This window comes from Cibotium barometz, chromosome 19 (genome assembly GCF_041138505.1).
Source record: "Cibotium barometz isolate CiBa-2024 chromosome 19, ASM4113850v1, whole genome shotgun sequence".
NCBI classification, from domain to species: Eukaryota; Viridiplantae; Streptophyta; class Polypodiopsida; order Cyatheales; family Cibotiaceae; genus Cibotium; species Cibotium barometz.
In genome coordinates this window covers 26756429-26765653 of record NC_141064.1, presented here as the reverse complement: position 1 = coordinate 26765653, position 9225 = coordinate 26756429, and positions in this window count along the sequence as shown.

The window sequence follows — 9225 nt, the reverse complement described above, 5'->3', positions numbered from 1 at the left end:
ATTTTATCCATTAATCATTCATCTAGGATAAAGAATGGTTGGATTTACTAAAGAAGAGAGGGGAATGCCTTTTTTCAATGAGGCATAACATCAGATTCATATTAGAGAAGACAAAAATCATAAAAAACCATAAAACGAAATAGAAAAGAGAAGAATCTCCAACTTACAAGGAGAATTTGAGAGCTTTCCTTTGGCTTGATGGTTTGAGGGATCTACTTTTGTTTGAAACAAGAGTGGCCACCAATCTTTAGAAGAGGGAAGGTCAAAATCTAATGAATTATGAGTAAATTCACAGTTTTTGGCTCTTGGGAGAAGTAGGGTAACAGTGCAAAAACACTATTGTTTTTCAACAAAGGGGGAGGCTTCTATTTATAGGAAAAATTGAGCTCCTAACCAAACAAACTGATTCTAGAATTTTCCAAATCAGTTTAGTCAATTTGTGACCATTTTTAGGTCAGTTGAGCTAACTTTTTGGAACTAGACTTGAATTAGGAGAGAGGAGGGATGAAATATCTCAATTTTGAAGATTTAAAACTCAATTGCACATGTGAAGTAGGCGCCTCATTCATGAGGGGGGGAACCCCCATTGTGAGGTGTCAAAATTCCATTTTTTAAGCTTTTCCTTTGGTCCTTAGTCCACTCTTCATCTTATGTGAGTATTTACTCATTTTTGGGGGTGATTTTCTTTATTTCTTCTATTTATCTTCTTCATACATTTGGATGAATTTGATTGGCCCTTCAAAACCTTAATTTGAAATTTTTTGAAAATCTGGACCCCTAGGATAAGGCCTCTTGAATAAATTATACTTAATTTCTAATGCACCTTCTAAAAATCTTTTTGAACTTCTGTTTCGGGGGAACTTATTTTAATAAGAAGAGATATTTTTCCATCCAAAAATATTCAAAATCTGAATATTCTCTCTCTAGGCCAAAACAGGTAGAAACAAGATCTTTTATATTTCTGAAGAGGGATTTGATTACAGGGAAAGATGCTGGACATCTTGAGAGGCTGGGGAGGAATCTTACATTCTCTCCCACTTGAAAAATTCGAGATGTCCTCATCTCGCAAACTGGGGATAATCTCGCAATAGATCGGCTTCTTTCTCCCAGGTGGCATCTTCAAAAGGATAGAACTTCCATTTAACCAATAATTCTCTCAGAATTCTGTTCCTAAGAATCTTTTCTCGAACATTAAGGATTTCTTCAAGTTGGACTTCCATCTGCCCTTGGGTTGAATAAGTTTAGATTTCATCATCACGCACATGATTCGGGCTTGGTATATACTTTTTTAAGAAGGCTAACATGAAATACATTATGTACTTTGAGATGAGGAGGCAGAAGAAGCTCGTAGGCTAAGTCACCTACTTTCTTTGTAATCAGATATGGCCCACAATATCTGAGGGATAACTTCTTTGTAATCAGATATGGCCCACAATATCTGAGGGATAACTTCTTGTACTTCCCAAGAGATAGAGAACTTCTTTTGGGGCGTACTCGAATGAAGACCATATCTACTTCTTCGAATTCTCTGTCTGTCCTCTTCTTATCTGCATACTACTTCTGTCTATCTTGGGTAGCTTTTATATCTTTACGAATTGCGTGCATCTGTTGCTCCATGTCATCAAGCATCTGTCTAGACATCTCGACCCTAATCAATGGGTCGGACCAAGTTAATGGAGTTAAGCAATCTTGTCCATACAAAGCTTTGAAAGGGCTCATCCCAATACTTCTATGTTAAGAAGCATTGTAGGCGAACTCGACTAGGTGCAGATAGCTTAGCCACTTCTTGGGTTCCTTGCCATAGCGTGACCGAAGTATTTCTTCGATTACTTAGTTTACCCTTCCTGTTTGACCATCGGTCTCAAGGTGGTAAGCTGTGCTGGGATCCAAGAAAGTTCCTACTGCTTCAAAAAATGCAGTCCAGAATCTTGACGTGAATTTGGGGTCTCGATCACTTACTATTCTTCTAGGTAGGCCATGCAATCTGAAGATTTCCTTGAGAAACACTCTAGCCACATCCACTACAGTGTAGGTTTTACTGAAGTCAGATGGGCAACTTTGGTTAATCTATCGACTACCACAAAGATGGAGTTGTAACCTGATCGCACTAAAGGTAATCCAGTAATAAAATCCATACTAATACATTCCCACTTCATCTGGGGGATGTCTAAAGGATGTAACTTCCCAGGCATTTTTACTCTCTTGGCCTTGACTTTCTGACAAGTCAGACATTGACGTACACGATTAAGCACATCCCTTTTTAGACCAAGCCAAAAGAAGCTTTTCTTCACAAACATGTAGGTTTTGATGAAACCTGGATGTCCTGCAATAAGGCTGTCATGTGCTTCATTCAAAATTTGACTCTTAGTTCCCTCATCATTGGGAATACATAGCCTGCGAATTATAATACATAATTCCATCATCCAGGCTATACCCTTGAACTCGGTTCAACTCTTGTGGAGTTTTGCTTTCCTTGCATAAGTAGGGTAGCAATAGGGCCAAATAATCTATCCTACATGATCTTCTCTCTTGCTTCAATAATCAAGGGATTTGACACTACAGTAATTTGCAAGCAAGGAGGCTTTTCTGCTGAGGGCTCTGCTACCACATTTTCTTTGCATGGGCGGTATTTGATTTCAAAATCAAATTCCTGCAGGGTCTGCATCCAAGGGTCTGCATCCACCTTCTTTGACGTATGTTGAGATCCTTCTAAGTGAAGATCCACTTTAAGCTCTGATGATTTGTCATCAAAGTGAATCTTTGTCCCAGTAGGTAATGTCTCCACAACTTCAAGGCATATACTACTGAAAGTATTTCCAAGTCGTGTGGACATCATAATTCCTCTCATGCGTTTTGAGTTTTCGGGATTCATAGGCCACTACATGACCTTCCTGCATGAGTGCACCTCCCAGGGCAAAACCACTAGCATCAGTTACTACTTCAAAGGGTAGAGAGAAATCTCGCAGCTTCAGAAAACGGGATTGGTTACCCAAGGCAGTCTTCAGCTTATCAAAAGCACTCTTGCACCTGGCAGACCATTGAAACGGAATATTCTTCTTGAGAAGATTAGTCAGGGGGGAAGCTATGAGAGCATACTTTGGTATAAAAATTCTATACCAACCAGTCAATCCTCCCAAGAATCCTCTGACTTCTTTCACTGTCTTTGGTTCAGGCCAATCTATGACTGCTTGGACTTTTGCGGAGTCTGGAGAAATTCCATCTTTTGATACCAGAAAGCCCAAGTATTCAACATGGTCGGCAGAGAAAGTGCATTTGCTCTTTTTTGCAACAAAGAGTTGGTGCTTCCTTAGAATCTCAAGAACTTTTCTGACATGAACTTCATGGTCAACTGCATTCTTTGAGCAAAACAGAATATCATCAAAGAAAACAAGAACAAAATCATCCAAGTATTCTCTGAGAATGTCTTGCATTAAGCGATTGAATGTAGCTGGGGCATTTGTCAATCCAAATGGCATGATAGTGAATTCATAATGCCCATACCGAGTATTGATGGCTGTCTTTGGGATATCTTACTCATTAATACCCTGATTTGAGATCTATCTTTGTGATCTAGGCTCCACTTAGCCTGTCTAGAAGCTCATCAATTCTGGGCATAGGAACTGTTAGCCGATTTAGACCTCTGTCCACACAGAGTCTTAGCGTTCCATCTTTCTTTTTCTGAAAGAGAACTGGCGCACCCCAAGGTGAAACACTACTTACAAACCCTTGTTCCAACAGCTGTCTAAGCTGTTCCTTGAGTTTGATGGCTTCAGGAACTGGCATTTTGTATGTGCGCAGGGCTACTGGCTGAGATCCGGGGGTCAATTCTATCATATGATCTACTTCCCGAATTGGAGGCATCTCTGTTAGCTCTGCTGGGAATAAATCATCATATTCACTTAACCATTCAGGTTCTTTAGCTTTTAACTTTGAGTCTACCGGATTCATTTTGACAAGATAAATGCGCTGCTTCTTTCTAAGTCCTTTTAGTAGCTTAGAAGCCTTTATTAACTGCAGACTAGGGGATCCTAAAATTCCGGTTCCTTGAACTTTGTTTCCGTGAAGGTCACGGAAGGAAATGGTTCCATTATGACAGTGAATGTCAGCTTGATTTTTGTGGAGCCAATCCATTCCAAGGATCCTGTCAAAAACTCCCAAAGGTATAACTTTGAACTGACAGTCAGTTAAATTCCCATCTAGATTGAACTGAATACGATCTGTCTCAAGGTGAGTGAAAAGAATCTTCCCACTTGCCAATTCAACTTGCATGGGTTTCCTTGATTTCTGATCTAAGACTAGCTTACACAAGCATCTAGGGAAAATGAAAGAATGAGTACTGCCTGAATCAATCAAAAGCTTAAAAGGCTTACCCTGATACTCAGCTGGAGTACTGATGATAGAGAATTGACGATTTGGCCCTTGATTTTCAATTGCTGCATAAATCTGGCCTCTTTCTTCTTCCACTACTTTTGCTATTGTGACTGCTCTGGCTGCTGCAGTCTGAGGCGGAACTCTTTCTCTTTGGTTGCCCCAGTTTTGGGAAGGAGTTCTGAGGCTACTCTGGATAGAGCCAAACGGCTAAGCTGGAGTTCTCCTGGGATTTCCCTGATTTTGGCGCGGGGGACCCTGATTGGACTGATAAGAAGGAGTATGTCTCGGAACTCTGGGACCCTCGCTTCCTTGGCCCACAGAAGGACATGGGCAATCCTTGAGCTGGTGCCCAAGACCTTGACATCCGAAGCATCTGTTCTCACTTCGAAGGTCTTCTCTTTGCATTTTGGAGAGAGCCGGAGTTTCGGAGAATGTACTTCGGGGGAAAGGTCTTCCTTCATTTCTAAAGCTTCCCGTTTCCACATTCCGGTTAGAACCTTGGTGTCTCTTTGGAGGCGGAAAGTTGGAAGAACTTCTCGGTGTCTGAAATCTCTTGAAGGATGAGGGAGCTGGATTTGGCGGGACTTTTACGATGAAGGCTTTGGTAAAGTCCTTTGCCATTCTGACAGCTTGAGCCATGGACACTGGCTTGGCATTTTTGACCAGTGTGTCCAAGGGTTCGTTCATTCCCCGAATGAACCTGGCCATGAGTTGCTCTTCATCTAGAGGTGGTGAATATTTGAGTAGAAGAGCGAAGGCCTGGTGATACTCCTCGATGGTTTTGCTCCCCTGCTTTAGCTCTAAGAATTCGTTCATTTTGGTTTCTAAAAATCCAGGGGAACAAAATCTCTTTCTCAAATAGGTTTTTAGGTCTAGGACTGAGTATTTCTATCCAAACGGTTGGTGTCACAGTGGTTCCTCCATGCTACCCGGGCTGTTTCCACTATTTTCAGCCTGGCAAGAGCCATTTTGCTCTGCTCATTGTAGCCTGTGACATCAAAATATTCTTCCATGGCTTCCACCCATTTCTCCACAGCCTTGCCTAGGTTCTCCCCTTCTCCTTTGAAGGGTCCTGGGCTGAGTCCTATGAAGGGTCCTCGCTGAGTCCTATGAAGAGCCTTGCGAACATCAGGGTCAAGCTCGTCATCTTCAGAGAGAGGGTCTGGATGTGACGACCACGGTTTCCTCGTCTCATGATTCTGCCAAAATTTATATATTATTAAATTTGTATTTTGATATCATTCACGAGATCCTAAGACTTAAGAGGTTCGGAAAACAATTTCTTAAACAAGACAATGATCTTATTGGAGATCTATATGTCCGATAATAATTTTTTTCTTTTTCAAATCGTCCATAAACAATCACTTATACAATAGGGAATTTTTCTCCAGAAAACATTTCTTTATTTATATAAAAGTTGCAATATGTACATAGAGTAGTTCGGCTCCAGAATTCAAAATATCCTCGGGAGACGCATATGACGACGGTACTGGGCCATAGCCATGCCCTGATACAAACATCCACTTACTGAGCTATTATCTTCCATTTAGGAATAATGCAACTAAGGAGTCTCTAGACGGCATGAAAGTCTGAAATTTCAAAATCTCCTCGGGAGACGCATATGACGACGGTACTGGGCCATAGCCATGCCCTGATACAAACATCCATTTACTGAGCTATTATCTTCCATTTAGGAATAATGCAACTAAGGAGTCTCTAGACGGCATGAAAGTCTGAAATTTCAAGGCGTTGAATGATATAGAATGACACCACGCACCATTTTCAGCTTTAACAGAATCATTGCAATGAGAGGTTCTGCCACAGCATTGCACGTCGATCACAAGAGGCGTGGACATACTGTCCTGCAAACCACTAATGTTGTCGTCTCTCCGCTGGGTCCGAAAAATATAAATCCTCGAAATGGCTTACGAGTCTTGCTCGGCTTGTTCGAGTCGAAGCGGAAGAGATGAGATGCTCAAAGGCGAATGCGGTCATGTCTTATGACTGGGTGAGGTCGGGAATACCGAATAAGTATGGAACTTCCATCTATAATCGGGAATACCAAATAAGTATGGAACTTCCATCTATAATTTCCAATTCAATTTATAAGTTTTTAATTTTTTTGAAGTTTATTCAACATAATATTAGCAAGCAAAGAACATTATTTCTCAAAATTTTAAGCAATTTTTGCTACTGTTAATTTTACAACAGCGCTCTGATACCAACTGTGAGATCCTGCTGCCCCCTCCCTCTAAGCACCGGCGGATTCCCAGATGGTAGTAGCGGAAGTAGTTCTCCCTAGCGCGGGGCAGGGTTTCTCACTCGGGGTCTCGCCCTCGAATGTCCGGGCACGAGACTAAGCTGGTGGTCCTTCCGAAAATCGAAACCGGGAAAATTTCCCATGCCCGGGAAGCGGGGACGATTCCACCATTTTTTATTTTATTAACGAATTTTTCTAACGAGGTCAAGGTACTAAACTAACCTTCATCTGAATAAACCAGATAGAAGGGAAACTATTACAGACTTAACTTGAAAGAATCAATGCTTTTTTCCTGATTGAATCAAGCACAACCATTGATTTATTCTTTAGAGAAGTCTTCAAGATTCTAATTAACTACTCGAGTTCTAAGCGTATTCCTATTAATCAATTTTATTAAAACTCTACTGATTCCAGCATAACCCCATCCGGCCCATGGGTTAGCCACCGCCCAACCACTGGAATAGTAGAAACAAATAAGTACTCACCCACCCATAATTGAATGCCTTTCTTAACTTTTGCTTTAGAAAACAGATACGCACACACTCCTCTTTAAATTTTAACTTATAAAACAATCCATTGACAAACAATTACAGATTACACATGTCATAACTCAAAATTTCCATTGAGTCTTTGTTTCTCACAAAACAGTATCACTCTGGACTCTCCGTTGAGACCAGCGGGTCAACAACGAGATCGAGTTAACAGATTACAATAAACATTGGTCCATCATATAATATCTTCCTCGACATACGCATGGGTGTCCTCGACACCGTGAGCCCGTGCATCTCCATGTCAGAACCCTCCAGGATCCTCCTTAGGTGTCCTGGCACTTCACTAAGGGACCGCTTCGTTGCCCCTCGTCCATCGTACCGGAAGCGCACCATTTTAACCATACCGAGGCTGGTGAAGGCTTTGCCGCATGAGCTATCCCTTGAACACTCCCCGCCAACTGTTGCAACCGAACTTCCCTTAGAAAACACATATACCAAATGCTCCCTCCAGCATTCTGGCGTAAGATAATCTTTTAAGAAAACAGGGTTTCTATGCAAGTTTTCAGTTTTGATTTTGTTTTTTTTTTGGAATACAATGGTTATATCTTAATTCCGTATCCCAATACTTCTAGATCACAGGTCTAGATTCCCAAGCACAATTCCTCGAATTCTGTAATCTTGATCCTCAGATCAAAATCAAAGGTCTCAACTTGGTTTTAGATTCGGTGGGTGATTTGAGTGCATTTTTCCTGAACTGGGCACATCGTCTCATTGATCAAAACTGACGAAGGAATTAGGTCTTGGTCAATAGTCTGAATCAGAGTTTGGGTCTGAAAAGGTTCTTCCTAAACTATCGTTCTTGAAAGGTAATATTTTAATTTCTCTTTTTCTAAATTTCGTTCATTGAATATTTGCATACAGATTTCTAAACTAAACATGAATTCCTATGAGGAATAAAATAATCATTTATCTCGATCTCCGACTTTGATAGTTTATTTGAATTTTCTCATTACCATCTTAGTAAATATGAAATGGTAGAATTTTCTCTCACAGATTATCTACTTATTCATTTTTCTAATTTTTGCAGAAATCAAACAGAGGATTAAAGAGAACCCTTATTTAAATATAAAAATTTCTTTTATGCATCCATTTATGCATAAAATCATTTATAAAAATATCTTTTATGCATATAAATCATTTATGACGAAAATCACTCTTTTAATATAAAAGAATTTCTTTTATGCATGCATTTATGCATAAAAATTATTTATGATGAAAATCACACTTTTAATATAAAAATATCTTTTATGCATACAAATCATTTATAATGAAAATCACTCTTTTAATATAAAAGAATTTCTTTTATGCATCCATTTATGCATAAAAATCATTTATGATAAAAATCACACTTTTAATATAAAACATTTATCTTTTATGCATATGTTTATGCATATAAATCATACGAAAATCACTCTTTTAATATAAAAGAATTTCTTTTATGCATCCATTTATGCATAAAAATCATTTATGATAAAAATCACACTTTTAATATATAAAAAAATATCTTTTATGCATACAAATCATTTATGATGAAAATCACTCTTTAATATAAAAGAATTTCTTTTATGCATCCATTTATGCATAAAAATCATTTATGATGGAAATCACACTTTTAATATTAAAAAATATCTTTTATGCATATGTTTATGCATACAAATCATTTATGATGAAAATCACTCTTTTAATATAAAAGAATTTCTTTTATGCATCCATTTATGCATAAAAATCATTTATGATGAAAATCACACTTTTAATATTTAAAAAATATCTTTTATGCATATGTTTATGCATACAAATCATTTATGATGAAAATAACTCTTTTAATATAAAAGAATTTCTTTTATGCATAAAAATCATTTATGATGAAATCACACTTTTAATATTAAAAAAATATCTTTTATGCATATGTTTATGCATACAAATCATTTGATGAAAATCACTGTTTTAATATAAAAGAATTTCTTTTATGCATCCATTTATGCATAAAAATTATTTATGATAAAAATCACACTTTTAATATTAAAAATTATCTTTTATGCATAT